Source organism: Herpailurus yagouaroundi, unplaced genomic scaffold (assembly GCF_014898765.1).
Source record: "Herpailurus yagouaroundi ecotype Mexico unplaced genomic scaffold, PumYag 182, whole genome shotgun sequence".
NCBI classification, from domain to species: Eukaryota; Metazoa; Chordata; class Mammalia; order Carnivora; family Felidae; genus Herpailurus; species Herpailurus yagouaroundi.
Genome location: NW_024412413.1, coordinates 27,440,021 through 27,458,072, shown reverse-complemented (window position 1 = coordinate 27,458,072; position 18,052 = coordinate 27,440,021). Strand labels below are relative to the sequence as shown.

General features: G+C 39.1%; 1 long non-coding RNA gene across 1 annotated transcript in view; it reads right to left on the bottom strand.

The window, feature by feature from the left end:
• LOC121040623 (uncharacterized) overlaps positions 1-18,052 on the bottom strand; it is a 150,168-nt gene that overhangs the window by 105,188 nt on the left and 26,928 nt on the right. The window contains exon 3 of the long non-coding RNA XR_005795374.1: positions 15,224-15,348. This is a non-coding gene — a long non-coding RNA (uncharacterized LOC121040623). The remainder of the gene's footprint in view (positions 1-15,223; positions 15,349-18,052) is intronic.

The following is an 18,052-nucleotide window of genomic DNA, read 5'->3' as shown; positions in this document are numbered from 1 at the left end:
AGGAGCCAAAATACCACTAATGGGAAGAACACACACACACTCTCTCTCTCTCTCTCTCTCTCTCTCTCTCTCATCTCTATTTGTAATTCCTCCTACACAAATTCTTTGAGATGATTGGGTCTAATAAAAGAAAATATTTCCCTGCAGCTATAGAGAGCAAATGTCCCAAACTAAAACTCAGAATACAGTCTGACTACGATTGCTATACCTATAACAAAGATCTCCCAAGAAACAAACGAACAAATAAACAAAAAATCAGCCAAATGCATCCAACCTATTCTCCAGCCCTTTTATTGGGCAGGAAGTCCAGAAGACCAGGTTGGAGTTATCTCCTGGGGTGCCTGCCTTACTATGTCCTCATCTTTTGACAGCTGTGCCTCATCCATGACCAACTTACCTACCATAGCTGATGGGACCAGTTGTCCCTGTTAGGGAACACTCCCAGAGACTAGAATTCAGGAACTCCTGTGCCTTCCCTTGAGGTTCTAGAACTGAAAAGAAATGAAAAGTCAACCTCGGCAGGGAAGAGTGGGAACAAGAAAGCAGGCTCACTGAAAGAGACTGGCACCACCCAAAGGGACTTGTCCCAGCCACAACTCTCAATTTGCCCTTAACACTGCCAAGTGATCCTACCACACATCCCTGGCCTATTTGCCTCTCCATTCCCAAAATGCACATTCTCCCCTCTTCAAACATTAGTCCTCCCATGCCCGCCTACTTCTCATTTGAGCCCTTAAATACATTCCCTATGATGGTCTCACAGACTTCACTTTCACAATTATGCTGCCCCCCCCCCCCCGCCTTATTCCCATGAACCTACAGTAATTATTGCCCTTCTTTAAAAAATGAAAATCCTTCCTCTTCCACAATCCTTTTCCAGCCACCACGCCGGTTCCTCTTCAAAGCAAAGGATCTCTATTTACTGTCTACACTTTTGAAAAATTTTTAATCTTCTATTCTCTTTTCAGTCCATTGTAGTCATGTTTCCTTCTCAATCATCCCATGAAAGCTGAGAAAGGTCTCAACAGGTTTACTAATGAGTGACCTCTGATTTTGCCAAATCTAAGGATCACCCTCCTAGTTTTCTCTTGAGCTGTCTGCAGCATTCAACAAAGATGAGCGTTACCTCCTTTGCAAGATTTACATGGCCCTCCTTTCTCCTAGCTTTCCTTCTACTTTGCTGCCTCCTTTTCCATCTGCTTTACTGAATCTACCTTCTTTTGTTCTGCAAATGTCAAGGAAAGAAGAGTGAGGCAGGAAAGGAAGGAAAGCAAATACAATGGTACATTACAGAGCTGGCTTCTGCTTGGGATCAAGCATGACTGATTGTTCTAACTCCCTGGACCATCTTCCAAGAGGCCACATGAGTGAATGCATCTCAGGACTGGCTCCAAAGAGAGAAAGAGGGAATAATTTATCCACTGGCTCCCATTCCCCCTTGACCAAGCTTGACTCCATGAGGCGTTAATTCTTCCTCACTTCCCAGTTGCTTTTATACAGTCACTAAGCAGGCTGGCTTCAATACGGAATCCCCTGGGAAACAGGGCTTTTACTTTGTCAGGTGGCACCTACAAAAAGCCAGTGGGAGCCCACACAGAACCAACAACAGAGATAGAACAAATAAGCAAAGGCTCTTGGGTCAGGTGAGTCTGAGAGTGGCTGAAGTAGCTCATAAGACGTGTCTTATACAATATGTGCGTCCTTTTGGCATGATTCCACACTTGCCCACTGGACATTTCCATGTGAATGTCTAATGTTAAGCTTAACATGCTCAAAAGAGAACTTTTCCTCCCTTCCCACTCAAACATGCTCCTCCTATGCCTTCACTTTTTTGGCCAATAGCATCTTAATCCAACCAGTCGCTAAGCTAAAAATCAAAGAGTTACCATTGGATCTTCTCATTTCCTCACCACCCCCCTACCAGTAGGTCCTGTTGGCTCTAACTACAAAATGTATCCCCAATCCACTCACTTCTCTGTGTCCACACCACAGCCAACCTGCCACAGCCAGAGTGGGCCTTTTTTTTTTCTTTTTTACATTTCATTATTAAAAAAAAAAAAAAAAACTTCAAACATATACAAAAGTAGAAATAATAGTAAATCAAACCCCAATTCAACAAGCATCCAATCATGGCCAATCCTGTTTCATCTCTAATTTTTTTTTTATGTTTGTTTATTTATTTTTGAAAGAGAGAGAGCAGGGAAAGGGCAGAGAGAGAGAGGGAGAGAGAGAATCCCAAGCAGGCTTCATGCTGCCAGCGCAGAGCCCAATGTGGGGCTTGAACTGACAACTAACTGCAAGATCATCATCTGAGCTGAAATGAAAAGCCAGCAGCTTAACCAACTGAGCCACCCAGGCACCCCTATCTCTAATTTTAAGGAAAATCTCAGATGTCATATCATTTGATATACAATGATATGGTTTTACATAAGTTTGCATCTCTTCAAAATAGGAACCTTAAAAGAAATAACTACAGAGGCACCTGGGTGGCTCAGTTGGTGGTTCGTGAGTTCGAGACCCACATGGGGCTCTGTGCTGTCAGCTTCAGATCCTCTGTCTCCCTCTCTCTCTGCCCCTCCCCCACGTGTGTGTGTGTGTGTGTGTGTGTGTGTGTGTGTGCTTTCTCAAAAATAAACATTCTTAAAATATCTTTTAAAAAAAATAAAGAAAAGAAAAAAAATAACTACATCAAAGAAAGATCAATAAAAATTGCCAACAATTCGGGGCGCCTGGGTGGCGCAGTCGGTTAAGTGTCCGACTTCAGCCAGGTCACGATCTCGCGGTCCGTGAGTTCGAGCCCCGCGTCAGGCTCTGGGCTGATGGCTCGGAGCCTGGAGCCTGTTTCCGATTCTGTGTCTCCCGCTCTCTCTGCCCCCCCCCCCCCCTTCATGCTTGGTCCCTCTCTGTCCAAAAAAAAAAAAAAAACGAGGAAAAAAAATTAAAAAAAAAATTGCCAACAATTCTTTTAAAACTCTAACTATATAACATTACAGGATGCTCTTTAGAAAGGTAAAGCAGGTTGTGTCACTTCCTTGCTGAAAACCTTTCAGCGGCTTCCCATCATGCTTTGTATAAACAAAGCCAAACTCTTTACTAATGCCCAGAAGGTTTGACCTCACATGACCCCTGCCAATGTCTCTGGTCCCCTTTCCAGCCAGGTTCTCTCCATCCACTGCATGCTAACCACACTGGCCTTCTTTGTGTTCTGCAAATGCTCCATGCCTGTTCCTCCCTGAGAGCCCTTAGTTGATCTCTCTGCCTAGAAGGCTCATCCCTGTCATCTTCCTACACTTGGCTCCTTCTTGTCATTCAGGTCTCAGCTTACATAGAACTCCTCTTGTCACCAGTCTCAAGTAGCCACGCAGTCATTACAACATAACCCTCTTCTAATTCTCTCCATAGTCCTTTGCCCATGACATTTCTGGTGTGCCTTGGACAGGTTTACACTTATTGTCAACTGAGACTATTAATAGTACCCCGTTGGATCTCAGATGTGGGCAAGCAATTTATGGTCACTGGAATTATAAGAATCTTTTACAGTAAAACCTTGGATTGTTAGTAACTTGTTCTGTGAGTGTTCTGCAAGACAAGCAAACATTTCTAATAAATTTTAACTTGATAAATGAGCGATGTCTTGCAATACAAGTAGTACGTGACAACAAATGTCACATGATCACAAGCTAAGCCAAAGGTTCTTCCCCCCCCCCCCATCCCTCCCTATGGGATTGTGGGTGATTGTCTCCCATGCTTGGATGCTCCGTCTCAGGCCATGGTGTTTGGCAGATATCAGTGATTTTTCAGCCAAGTTGGAAGGTGCCCACAACTGAAACTAGGGTATTTTTTCTCGCTTCAAAGCACCTATGGACAGTCCTTTGTTTTTCCATACAAGAGTAAGCTTAGGAATGCCTTGCTTCATTCTAGGTCAGGCTGCCTGCAGATATAGACCCTTTCCTCTGCTGCCTTATTGCCAGTTACATTAAATACAGTATATGACAACAGCTTACTACACTTATTGCCAAGTATACTATAGTCAACATCCGTGTGAGTGTATACAATGGTCCCCATGCAGAAAAAGTCTGAAAAGAAAGGCGGTAAGAAGGAGATGATTATGGTGGAAGTTAAGAAAGAAATCATTGGGAAGTAAGAAAGAGGTATGCGAGTGGCTCAAATTGGAAGATTTTATAAGAAGTCTATGTCTGCATCTAGTCTACAGAGGAGGAAGAGAAAAAGGTAGAGGAATCCCTCACTTCAAATGAGCTTAGGGGGATGTGTAAAATGTGAGAAACAGTGCAAAATTTTGTAGAAAAGCACCACCCCGGGGCTCCTGGGTGGCGCAGTCTGTTAAGCGTCCGACTTCAGCCAGGTCACGATCTCGCGGTCCGTGAGTTCGAGCCCCGCGTCGGGCTCTGGGCTGATGGCTCAGAGCCTGGAGCCTGTTTCCAGTTCTGTGTCTCCCTCTCTCTCTGCCCCTCGCCCGTTCATGCTCTGTCTCTCTCTGTCCCAAAAATAAATGGACGTTGAAAAAAAAAAAAAAAAGAAAAGAAAAGCACCACCCGAATAAGGCTGTAGCAGTGTGAGCAATGAATCTGTTTCATGACAACGCAGTATCACATTTCTGCATAATCCTAAAAAGGAGGCAAAAACAAGTGTCATTAGATAGGGTCCTTGTTAAAGTTGCACGAAAAGAAAAAGATTCCATTGAGCCAACAAAGAGCAGTGATTTTGTTAGTGATAGTGACGCTGTCCTACACAATAATCCTACTCTCTCTTGTCTCCCTTACACCAGCCACGAAGGTTTTCAAAGGTAAGTGCAAGTTAATTTATTTTTCTTTATATTTTGTATTTTATTTATTTTTTTGTATTATATTACAGTATTGTAATCATTTTTATATGAATAATTTTTGGTTGTGAAATGAATCATCTGAATTTCCATTATTTCTTATGGGGAACTTTGCTTTGATATACAAGTGCTTTGGATTACAAGCATGTTTCTGGAACGAATTATGCTCGCAAACCAAGGTTTTACTGTAATTGACTTTGGCTTATTGTCTATCTCCTCCTACAAGAATATATGCTCCTTAGCATATATTGTCCGTGCCTCTAAGCTCTCATCTAACTATTTCTCCACTGTATCCACAGTGCTTGGCACTAGGGAGGTCTAAAGAAGGCAAGAAAGCAGGCAGGCAGGAAGGCAGGGAGGGAGGGAGCATGGGAGGGAGGGAAGAAGGAAGGAAGGAAGGAAGGAAGGAAGGAAGGGAAGAAGGGTGGGAGGGAGATCTCAGGCTCTCCAGCTGAGCTTGAGATCTTTCCAGCTCCTGGTTCAAATAATTCTTTGTATTCTCTGTCCTAGACTTCTATAATCTTCTATAAATGTTCCTATTTTAGTTAACATAGATAGAATGGGTTCCTGTGACTTATAACCAAGCAATTCCTGAGAGCTGCTAATTTCTTTTAAGAAATTGTTCATTTTTCCCTTGATAGTATACTTTCTTCCCATCAATTATTCTGTTTAATATATTAAAAAAAACAACTATTATAAGAGCCACAGTTATGGATTGAATGATTATATCCCTCCAAAGTTCCTATGGTGAAATCCTAATCCCCAAAGCAATAGTATTAGGAGGTGAGGGCTTCAGGAGATGAGTAGTTTATGAGGGTGGAGCCCTCACGAATGGGATTAGTGCCTGTATAAAAGGGACCTAGTGAGCTCTCCTGTCCCTCCTGCCATGTGAAAACACAACAAGAAGACAGTGGTCTATGAACCAAGAAGAGGGCTCTCACCAGAAACCTAATCTGCCAGCACAGTGATCTTGGACCTCCCAGCCTCCAGAACTGTGAGAAATACATATTTGTTGTTATAAGCCACCCAGTCTATGGTATTCTGTTATGGCAGACAGAGCTGACTAAGATAGCCATCCTTCTAAAACAGGGAAGGTCCACAGAAAGTATTTTCCTTAATCATAAGCCATTGAGAAGTTTGGAATTGCAAACAAGCAGTCTAAATAAAAGTAATCATTTCTACTCCACAGACTACCATAAATATTAGCAGCATTGGCAATAAAACTTCAGGTCCGGATTATGCATGGGCCCATTTTTACAAAAACATTTCAGTGGAAGATAGCACATTGTCAAAACAGCAATAAATCATTGAAATAAGACCCAGATTTTTTTTCACTCAAGCATGTAAGAAGCCTGTGTATGCCCATTGCTTTCAAGTTACTCCATTTCAGGAAATTCATGCTTTAAATAATCATTGTAAAATTAAACCTATTCTGTAAGGGAAAGAATGGTACGAGTCTTCTTTCAGACAGAACAGTATAAAAAAACAAGCCTTGGTCTTGGTTGTTTTTTGTTGTTGTTGTTGTTGTTGTTTTTCCTTTTAATGAGAATGGTGAGGGCTAGGGATTGCCTTGAACTTCAGATGATAGCTAATGATGGGAATGTGGATTCATTGCATACAATATTGAGAAAAATTTAATAAGCTCCCTTCCCAAGTAATAGCAGCTGTCTCTGCATAAAGAAAGAGATAACCAACCACTGGAGGAGATGACAAAGTTCTACTGGAGAAATGTACCCCGGTCCACCTCTCCTTCAACCTCAGATCCACTTTTTTCCCCTGACAAAAAAGGAAAAGTGAGTTTTAGCACTCAAAAAAAAAAAAGAGAGGGCATCAGTACAGGCACATACTACACCTTCCTTTAGTAAGCCCACTCTCAGGAGAGGTAAATGCCTTTTCTGTATGAAGTTTATATTTTTCCTCATTTCGTGAATATTTATTGCCCTGATCTGTCATTTGGATATGCAATGGTGAGTAAAATAGGCAAACGCCCTGTCTTGTGGAACTAATATTGTCCAAACACCAGCCTATGTCATTTTTCTATTGAGGCAGCATTGCATAGGCATTATGGTCAGTCAAAGAGCCTGAGTCCAAATCCTGGCTTCACAACTTAGTAGTTCTGTGATCTCAGGCAAGTTACTTAAATTCCCCGTGCCTCAGTTTCCTCTTCTGTAACCTCATAGCTTTGTTAGGAGGTTTAAATGATTAAAGCAATTACTACAGCAATGAACAGTGTAAAGCAATTAGATTAGTACATGACACAGAGTAAGCTATAGATGAGAGTTTACCATTTCTATTATTATTATGGCAAAGGGTGGGATTGATTTGAAACACTTAATCAATGAATTGTTATGCACCCAAACATGCCTGACCAGTTTCCTGGTAGTCAGGCCCTTTTTCCTCCAGACAGGAATTATGAAGTTTCTTATCTGGAAAAACTGAATGGCTCCAGAGAAAAGACCTCCATAGAATGGCATCTGGAAGTTTCCCAGCGTTTGAGCTAACTCCCTGCCAATCACCCTAAAACAACTACCATCAGGCAGTGAGCCCCACCCAGGTCAGAAGCATTCCCCATTCTAATAATAGACAGACCTTTAACAATAGAGAGATGCCAAGAAAAACAGATAATGGCATCTCCGGGTAAATAAAGAAAAGACAGGGAACTGAAAAGAACTATAATCTGCTGAAAGATTAAGGAAGATAATTGCATCTATAAAACAGCATCAAAATGCTATGAAAAAAAATAACAGAGAACAAGAAAGAGTTCTTGTAAAATTAAAAATAGAATTGCTAAAATTGAAAATTCAATAAAACTTTTATATATAATACATATTTTTTACTTTATTTTCCAACTGTTCTCAATCCTCTCTCCCTCCCCCCAACAGCGGCAGCATAGATTCTAACTTTCCTAACCCATTTTTGTTCCATGTCCCCTGCCCTGGGCTACCCTGGAGGTCTCCTGACCAATAAAGACATCTGTAATCTTAAATCCCATGGCACATGAGGCTGGCAAATATCCAATGAGTGAAGTAAAGATTGAGTGATTGATGGCAGCAGTGAAGCTCCCTCCAGTGTCATACCTTTGCCAGCCCCCTTGGCTCAGTTTATGCTGCCCCTTCCTGAATATTCTCTCTCCCTTCTGCATGGAAGAGATTCCTGGCAAAGTTTATGAGTACATGAACATTGGCCTCGGAATTACACAGACCAGGTTTTATATCCAGTCTGTAGTATGAAGTTTCCAGAGAATCATGTGTGTCAGAACACCTGTTGGCTTGTGGTCTTATTGCCACCATCAGCCAAAATGGTGACATCAGTTGTTTTTTTTTTTAATGGTCTTTGTCAATGCTAGTCTGAGAAAATGCTATGTAAAGTGATAATTAGTATTAAATTAATGATAATAATTAAAGGCATACACACACACTAAAATGTAAAAACAAAAGATAAAGATGTATAGTATGAGAGAAAAGATAAAATATATAAAAGATCAATCCAGATCACATATCTGATAGGGGTTTGAGGAAAAAAAAGCAGATGGCATAAAATTATCAAAAAAAAGAACTCAAGAAATTTTCCTAGAGCTTGAAGAACATGAATTTTCAGAGTGAGAGAATTTAGCATGAAAGAAAAAAGCAAGACCAAAAACAGCATCATGAAATTCCAGAACACCAGACACAAAGAGAAGAAATGTAATCCTTACCTCACACCATACACCAAAATTGATGCCAGGTGGATTATAGATTTAAGTATGTAAGTTAAAACGTAAAATCCTTTAGGAAAGAATACAGCATAATGTCTTTATATCCTTATGATAGAGAAGTATTTTTTAAATAAGTCACCAAGTGTACAACTTATTTAAAAAAATGACACATTTGACTACTTTAAATATATAATTTCTGTCTCATCAGAGGAGACTGTATCAAAGGCTGCCTAGTTGTTCACTCGTCCTTTTGTGTTTACTTCTTGTACACATAGTCAGACTGCATTTCTCAGCCTTGTCAGCAACAAGATGTAGCCATGTGACTGCATACTGGTCAATGAAATGCATTCATTCAGGACAAGATACCCTCCATCACTTTGAATATAACTGGTTTATGATATTTTCAGTATTTCTGAGGGCTTTAGGCTCAGCATGGAGATAGAGGCAGCAGAGAGGCAATACTGCTTTGTGGTTAAGGACACCACTCTACAGTCTCTCTGTTCTGCCAGCTACTGGCTGTATGATCTTGGGCAAGTTACCTCAGTTTTCTGTGGCTCATTTCCCTCATTATAAAATGTGGGGCATGACAAGGACAGGGCCTACCACATGTAGGCATTGTAAAGTTTCAATAATATATAGTAAGTGTTCAGATATCTTCTACTACATATTTTAAAGAAGATTTAATCCACAATGTGAGTGCCAAAATGGTAGGGAAATAGTTATCAAAGCACTTAGATGACTTTTTCTCTGTCCAGTGAGGTACCTGACACATAATGGGTGCTCAACAAACATTTTTTAATGAACAAGTAAATGAATCTGAGAGTAAGTAACAGTGAGAAATTTACTTACACAGGATAAGCACGAGCCCCTCAGCACTATTCAGCAATATTTGCAGTGTTTCTCAATCCCAGTTCACATTAGAATCACTTGGGAGCTTTATTTTTCTTTTTTTTTTTTTTTACCTTCTATAATTTATTTATTTTTTATAATTTACATCCAAGTGTAGCACATGGTGTAACAATGATTCCAGGAGTCGATTCCTTAAGCCCCTTACCCATTTAGCCCATCCCTCCCTCCCACAACCCCTCCAGCAACTCTCTGTTTGTTCTCTATATTTAAGAGTCTCTTGTGTTTTTGTCCCCCTCCCTGTTTTTATATTATTTTTGCTTCCCTTCCCTTAGGTTCACCTGTTTTGTATCTTAAAGTTCTCATATGAGTGAAGTCATATGATATTTGTCTTTCTCTGACTGACTTATTTAGCTTAGCATAATATAATCTAATTCCATCCACATAGTTGCAAATGGCAAGATTTCATTCTTTTGATTGCCAAGTAATACTCCATTGTGTGTGTGTGTGTGTGTGTGTGTGTGTGTGTGTGTGTATATATATACCACATCTTCTTTATCCATTCATCCATCGATGGATATTTGGGCTCTTTCCATACTTTGACTATTGTCAATAGTGCTTCTATAAACATTGGGGTGCATGTGTCCCTTCAAAACAGCATACCTGTATCCCTTGGATAAATACCTAGTAGTGCAATTGCTGGGTCATAGGATAGTTCTATTATTTAATTTTTTAATTATTTGAGGAGCCTCCATACTGTTTTCCAGAGTGGCTGCACCAGTTTGCATTCCCACCAGCAATGCAAAAGAGATCCTCTTTCTCACTTGGGAGCTTTCTTAAGCCATTAGTGACTGAACCCCGTCCACAATCTCAACTGAATTGGCAACTCTAGGATAGGAAACAAGCATTGGTATTTTTTTTAATCAGGTGATTCTATGGTGCACTAGGTTCAGAATGACTGCTATTACTAATTGTGAGCTGACTCCTTTCCTATTCCCCAAGGTAACTGTTCCAAAACTCCCTTATTTCTTTAGGCTCCCAATTCTACCCCTGATCTTCTTATTCTTGGCAAATGGATATTCTTCATTTTCTCTTCTACTTCATCTTTTACTCTATTCTTCCTTGTTCTTCCTATTTCAGGAGAATATGTGTATCCTTAGACTCATTCACTGCCTCCATTTTGCAGTGATATGTGACATAGAGTGGACCATGCATCCATCCACTATCCAACTAGACAGTGACCTTCCCAAAGGCAGGGTTCATTCATTTTTGTACTCTCATTGTGAAGAAAGGTGGTGGCATACTCCCTCAGGGGTCAGGGAAGAAAAGCTGATGCCCAGCATATAGCAGGAACTTCATAAACATCACTGAATGGGGAGGTGGGGCCTTTACCTGGGCCTTGAAGGATCAGTAGGAATCAAAAAAGAAAAGGGGAAATTTTATAAGGGCATAGAAAATAAAAACTAAGATAAGGAATTCAGAAGAGCAGCATTTAACTCTTCCTAGAACTTTCTAGAAACTATCATCATTACACTTCAACCACACATACAAATAACTACTACTTCACACCAAAATTCCTCTGGTTGCAAATAAAATATGGCTTTTGAAAGTACTCTGTCAAGTATAAAAGACAATATAAATGAAAGAATGCTATTAAAAGAAAAAGGACACACTGGAAAGAGAAATCTGCAAAAAAACATCATTTTGTTTCAACAAGGAGATGCAAATGCAACTCCCTCTCTTGCTCCTCTATGTCTATATCTGTAAAATGGAGACAATAATAATCCCTCCCTTCATAGGATTGATGAGATGTTTAAATGGGTTAATAAATATGAAGAACATAGAATAGTGTCTAGCATATCATAAGCACAATAAATTGTTAGTTTTTAAATAATGTTGTAGACAAAATTCCATTATAATATGCTAAAGATCATTACAGCTATTCACTTCTAAATAGCAGAATCCAACTGTAATCAAACTGTCAAGGAGGCTTGGAAACTCATGGCTCTCAAGTTACCCTTACAGCCCCTGTTTGCTAGGGAAACTATCAACTTTTCCTCATAGATGTTATCTTCCCAGCCTTCACTCATTGTCCCTTTCCTCCACAGTCCTGAACCTCAAGGGACAAAAGAGGCTGCCTTGGATGGACCTGTTATTCCACATGTCCTGCCTTCTCTCCCTGGTCCTTTTGGCAACCCTGAGTAATATCACCAGGGGTTTGTCTAATTTTGTTAGTTTTCTTAAAGAAGTAAGTTGCCATGATTGATCACTTTTATCTTTGTCTTCCATCTTCTCGATGGCTATTTCTTTTTTTAAATTACTGAAGTGTAATTTACATATGGTAAAGTTTGCCCTTCTCAGTGCAGTCCTATGAGTTTTAGGAAATATGTACAATCGTGTAACCACCACCATGAAGATATACAGCATTGCAATGATCTCAAAACGTCCCCTTATGTCCCTTTGTTGTCTCCATTTTCTGTTTTCTGCCTTTTCCAGAAAGTCATATAAATGGCATCAGATGGTATGATTTTGAGCTTTTTGAATCTCATTTCTTTTACTCAGAATAACAATTGGAGATTCATCCATATTGTTGCATGTATCAGAAGTTAGTTCCTTTTTATTGCTCAGTGGTTTCATTGTTTGGATGAACTATAGTTTCTTTATCCATTAACCAGATGAAGGACATCAGGGTTATTTACAGTTTTTGGTGCTTAAGAATAAAGTTGCTATAAACATTTGCATGTAGGTTTTTGAATGAATATGTTTTCAATACACTTAGGTAAGTACCTAAAAGTAGGATTACTGGGTCATACAATAAGTGTATATTAACTGTGAAACTGTTTCCTAAAGTGGCTATACATTTTGCATTCCCACCAACAATGGATGAGAGTTCCAATTGCTCTGTACCTTCATCAGCATATGACAATTGTTATATTTTACTTTATTTTATTTTATTTTATTTTATTTTATTTTTATTTTTATTTTCAGCCACTCTTTTATGTGGATAGCATCTCACTATGGTTTTAATTTGCATTTCTCCAATGACGCTGAGCATCTTTTCATGTGCTTATTGGGCATTTGTAGATTTTTAAAGTTTTTTTTCAAGTCATTTGTCCATTTTTTAAATTCTGGGGTTTTTTTTCCTTATTTTTGAGCTTTGGGAGTTCTTTATGTATTCTAGATACAAGGCCTAAGTCACATACGGACTTCCTGCTTAGTTTTTTATCCTCTCAAGGGGCTCCATCTGATATTTTTGAGATGCTAATTGAGATGGTCCTTAGCCCATAGCCACTAGTCACAGGGGAGGCAGATGTTTATAGAAGAAGACAGGGAAGGCTTGATTGTATAGTAACCCAGAGATTTTCACTCTGTTCATTCTGTTCCATACAAGTTAGAACAATACCAAGGGTCTTTGGTAAGAGGGAAGAAAGACACAAAATAACACAAACATTTTCTAAAAGTGGGCCAAAGCCAGTAAGGGAAGAGTTAACTTGGTAGCTATTTCACTTTAAGATTGAATCAGGAGGTACCATTTTCATTTTGCCCTTACTCTTTAGAGTAAGGACACCCCCACCCTACTTCCCTTCTCTCCAGCTCCAATAGGACCCATCTGACTGGCTGAGCACCTGAGCCAGAAATCAGAAAGGAGAAAGAGGTTGGTCCTGAGAGAAGGAGAGCATGGAAAAAGGAGAAGAGTTCCTTGATGCCCATTAGGGAGACTCAGTGTGTACTGAGCAATGGCTTTCCATATTGCAATATCATTTGGACTCCCAGTGTACGTTTGATAGAAAGGTTTTTATGTAGGAAAGGTTTAGAGGTGGTAATCTCTTTGGGATTGCTGGAGGATCAGCATGGAGCAGGAGTATTGCAGGATTATAGGAAGATTGCTGGAACATGAAGCTATGTTTTCAAAGTTCTTCACAAAGCATAGTAGATATAAATTCTCCACATTAAAGAAGAGAGCAAAAGTTAAGCTTTCTTCTAACACACTGCAACATCCCACCTTCTAGCCATTAAGGAAGAGTTGGGAAGACTATGAGCCCAACTCCATATTTGTGTTTCTACTATTCATTTTACACAAAGGAAAGATAGACAGATGATAGGTAGGTAGGTAGGTAGGTAGGTAGGTAGGTAGGTAGGTAGATAGATAATAGATAGGGAACTACAGGCTTTCAACTCTTAATCATATAATCCTAGGATTTCTGACTCTGTATTAAATATTTGACCTGAGAATATGTTATGATTCTGAAGCACTCACAGCATCTAAGAAATGAAAAAAGACAACTTCAAATTGCCTGACTTTTCTATGGCAAATGTAAGTAGTCAATCTACTTTGATTTCCTTTCTCTTATGTCAAAACAAACAATTAAACCCTAAAACCAGAAGTGTAAATTCCTGTTGGCACAAATGATACCAAATGTGCCCCAGTAAGTCACTAAATATCTTGACCTCTACAGCTCTTCTGTTGATCTCTATACTTTGGATTGAGTATTTCCCTAATTATCTGTATTTATGTAGGTCTGTTCCACATCATGGCACCCTGTGTAAGATGAGTGGTTCTGAAAATATATCACCATGGATCATCGGTTATAATGAGAAGTAGATTAACCCAGGGGCGTGCCATTGAATGATCTGCCAAAGGCACAGTTGACAAAGTCCTCATCAGTCAGTAGTGATATAAATACCATCCTCCTCAGTGGATCATTTGCAATGTGTCTCTCAGAGCTAAATCAGCGCTCTAATTGCAACATCAGTTATGGGCCCTGCTCAGTGATGAGAGGGGCAAAGATATGAGGATGTTCTCAGCCGAGGCTATTTATACATGCCACGTAGTCCTTAATTATCTAGTAGGGTGGGGATGGGAAGAGGCAGAAAGTTGACATATTCTAAAAATTGAATCTACCCACCCCCTCTATATACTATTCCCACAAGAGAGAAAATTCTAGGTACTTCCTTTCTAAGGAAAAAAAAAAAAATAATAAGGTAAGAAATTCAAATCCTATGAGGATGCATGTAGTCTACCCAGTTGTCAACTGGTATTTCACTGCTGATATTCTTTTTAATTAAATGAATTCAAGTTTTATAAGCCCAAAATCAAATGATCAGTCTTGGTAGAATATTCCTTTTACCCTTCAAAGTGAAAGTTGTAGAATAAAACATTTATTTGGTTATTTTAGAACTTTGGTCAATAAAAAATCCAGACTTCATTATGAAAACTTCCTGGAACATAACATAGCAATCATTAATTACATATTCATAAATTAATATATTAAATGCCAGAGATTCAAAAATACAGTACAGGCAAAAATATAGCACAGGAAGAATATTAAATATAAGGTAAATATGGGAAGATATAGCTATAATAATGACTACATTTATTTAATGTTTTACCTATATTATCTCAGTAAATTCTTCCTACAACTCAATAACAGACATATTATTATCCTCATGTTACTGATAAGGAAACTATGGCTCAGAAGGTTAATTGATGCAAGTCACATACCATAAAGTGGGGTATCAAGATTCAAATTTTCATCTCCGGTCTTTACCCTAAAACATAGCTCTTTATTCTATGTATTTATATCAACCTGAGAGCCTTTCTTACACATCCTGCTTCCCAATAATGTTAACTGACCTATTTTTGACTTTTCAAGGCAATTACTCTCCCTCATAGCTCTCCTTCATGCATCTTTAAGCCGTGAATTCACTGTGAACAGTTGAACGTTCTACTTATACCTCAACTCAAATCCAATAATGAGATCATGATTGATCCAGCTTCTCTGCATGAGCAAAGATTTTGCACCATGCCCCCTCAAAACAGAGTAATTGCTCATGGTCAGTACCTGGTCTTGCTCCAATGAGCTGGTGGCTGGGAAGGCAGGAGCAGCAGGAGGGAGCCCCAACCTGTTAGTAGAGGCTGTCAGCCGTCATGTTCCCCTCCACAGAGGCTGCAGAAACTTGGATTGACCTGGGTAATACAAATATGGTGAAAGGATTCAGAAAATACCACTGTGAAGAGTTTTCTTTTCTGAACTTCCCCCATCTGCCTAAAAGCAGAGCCTCACCCAAAGAATTAAGCTGTCCTAAGTGCCCTTCTATCACCGGAGATCAGCACCAGGATAAGAAATCACCTAAATAGACATTGTTGCTAAGCTGTTACATCTATCTTTTCTTCTAAAGGCCCATTTATCTTCCCTAAAAGTCTTTTATTTTCCCCTACATGCCCTTTTCCCCCTCTTCTGACCCTATGATGATGGTATATAAGCTCCAAATTCTAACCACTTCCTTGATTCACAGTTTTCTGTGAATTCCCATGCACATAGATAAATAAAAAAATCTGTTTTTTCCTCTTATTAATCTGTCTCTTGTCATTTTAATTCATAGACACCAAACCCTGAACCAAAGACAGTAGAGGAAAAGTTTTGCCACCACAATGCAATAGTTTGAAACCATCAAAAAATACTGTAAAAGAATATTTAATGACATGGAAAAAATCCACTATTTTCTAAGTTAAAAAGTTTGGGTTACCAAACTCAAATGTAGCATCGGATCTCATTTATATAAATATGTATGTTTGCATACATGCACTGAAAGTCTAAAAGAATGTTCACTAAATTGTTAACACAATTACCTTGAGGAAAAAGAGAAATTTTAACTCTTCTTGCTATTCTATTTTGTACTATTCAAGCCTGTAATAATAATAAATTTATATTACTTTTAATATTGAAAATATGCAGGGGTGCCTGGGTGGCTCAGTCGGTTATGCATCAGACTTCAGCTCAGGTCATGATCTTGCAGTTCATGTGTTTGAGACCCATGTCAGGCTCTATGCTGACTGCTCAAAGCCTGGAGTCTGCTTCAGATTCTGTGTCTCCCTCTCTCTCTGCCCCTCCCCAGTTTCTGCTCTCTCTCTCTCAAAAATAAAAATAATAAAAACATTTTTAAAAATATCGAAAATATGCAAATATATTTTTAAAATATGCAAATATGAAAAATAAGAATTGATGCATACATTTGCAAAAGCCATATTATTTTTAAGATTCATCCTAAAAAATCAAGATGAACTTAAAAATTAACCTATGAAAAAAATATTCATTGTTGTATTCGCAAAATAAAATTGCGAAGACAAAGTCCCATAATACAACATTAAACAAATAAAGTGGTATCCATAAAACTGATATTTTACTTTTTAAATTTTTTTAACAATTTTTAAAATTTAAATCCAAATTAGTTAGCATATAGTATAATAATGATTTCAGGAATAGAATTTAGTAATCCATCACTTACATATAACACCTAGTGCTCATCCCAACAAGGGCCCTCCTTTTTTTTTTTTTTTAATTTTTTTTCAACGTTTTTATTTATTTTTGGGACAGAGAGACAGAGCATGAACAGGGGAGGGGCAGAGAGAGAGGGAGACACAGAATCGGAAACAGGCTCCAGGCTCTGAGCCATCAGCCCAGAGCCCGACGCGGGGCTCGAACTCACGGACCGCGAGATCGTGACCTGGCTGAAGTCGGACGCTTAACGGACTGCGCCACCCAGGCGCCCCAGCAAGGGCCCTCCTTAATGTCCATCACCCCACCCAACACCCACCAGCAACCTTCAGTTTGTTCTCTATATTTAAGAGTCTCTTATGGTTTGTCTCCCTCTCTGTTTTTACCTTATTTTTGTTTCCCTTTCCCTATGTACCTCTGTTTTGTTCCTTAAATTCCACGTATGAGTGAAATCATATGATATGTCTTTTTCTGACTGACCTATTTTGCATAGCATATACACTCTAGTTCCATCCATGTTGTTGCAAATGGCAAGATTTCACTCTTTTTGATCACCACAGAATATTCCATTGTATATATATATACCACATCTTCTTTATCCGTTCATCAGTCGAAGGACATTTGGGCTCTTTCCATACTTTGGCTATTGTTGATAGTGCTGCTATAAACATTGGGGTACACGTGTCCCTCAGATCAGCACTCCTGTATCCTTTGGATAGATTCCTAGTAGTGCAATTTCTGGGTCACAGGGTAGTTCTATTTTTAATTATTTGAGGAACCTCCATACTATTTTCCAGAGTGGTTGCACCAGTTTGCATTCCCACCAGCAGTGCAAAAGGGTTCCTCTTTCTCCTCATCCTCGCAAACATCTGTTGTTGCCTGAGTTGTTAATGTTAACCATTCTGACAGGTGTGAGGCGGTATCTCATTTTGATTTTGATTTGTATTTCCTTGATGATGAGTGATGTTGAGCATCTTTTCATGTGTCCTTTGGACATTTGGATGTCTTCTCTGGAAAAATGTTTATTCATGTCTTCTGCCCATCTCTTTTGTTTTTCGGGTGTTGAGTTTGAAAAGTTCTAGATTTTGGATACTAACCCTTTATCAGATATGTCATTTGCAAATATCTTCTCCCATTCCATAGGCTGACTTTTATTTTTGTTGATTGTTTCCTTTCTGTGCAGAAGCTTTTTATCTTGATCAAGTCCCAATAGTTCGTTTTCGCTTTTGTTTCCCTTACCTCTGGAGACATGTCAAGTAAGAAGTTGCTGCAGCCAAGGTCAAAAAGGTTGTTGCCTGTTCCCTCCTCTAGGATTTTGATGGCTTCCTGCCTTATGTTAGGTTTTTCATCCATTTTGAGTTTATTTTTGTGTGTGGTGTAAGAAAGTGGTCCAGG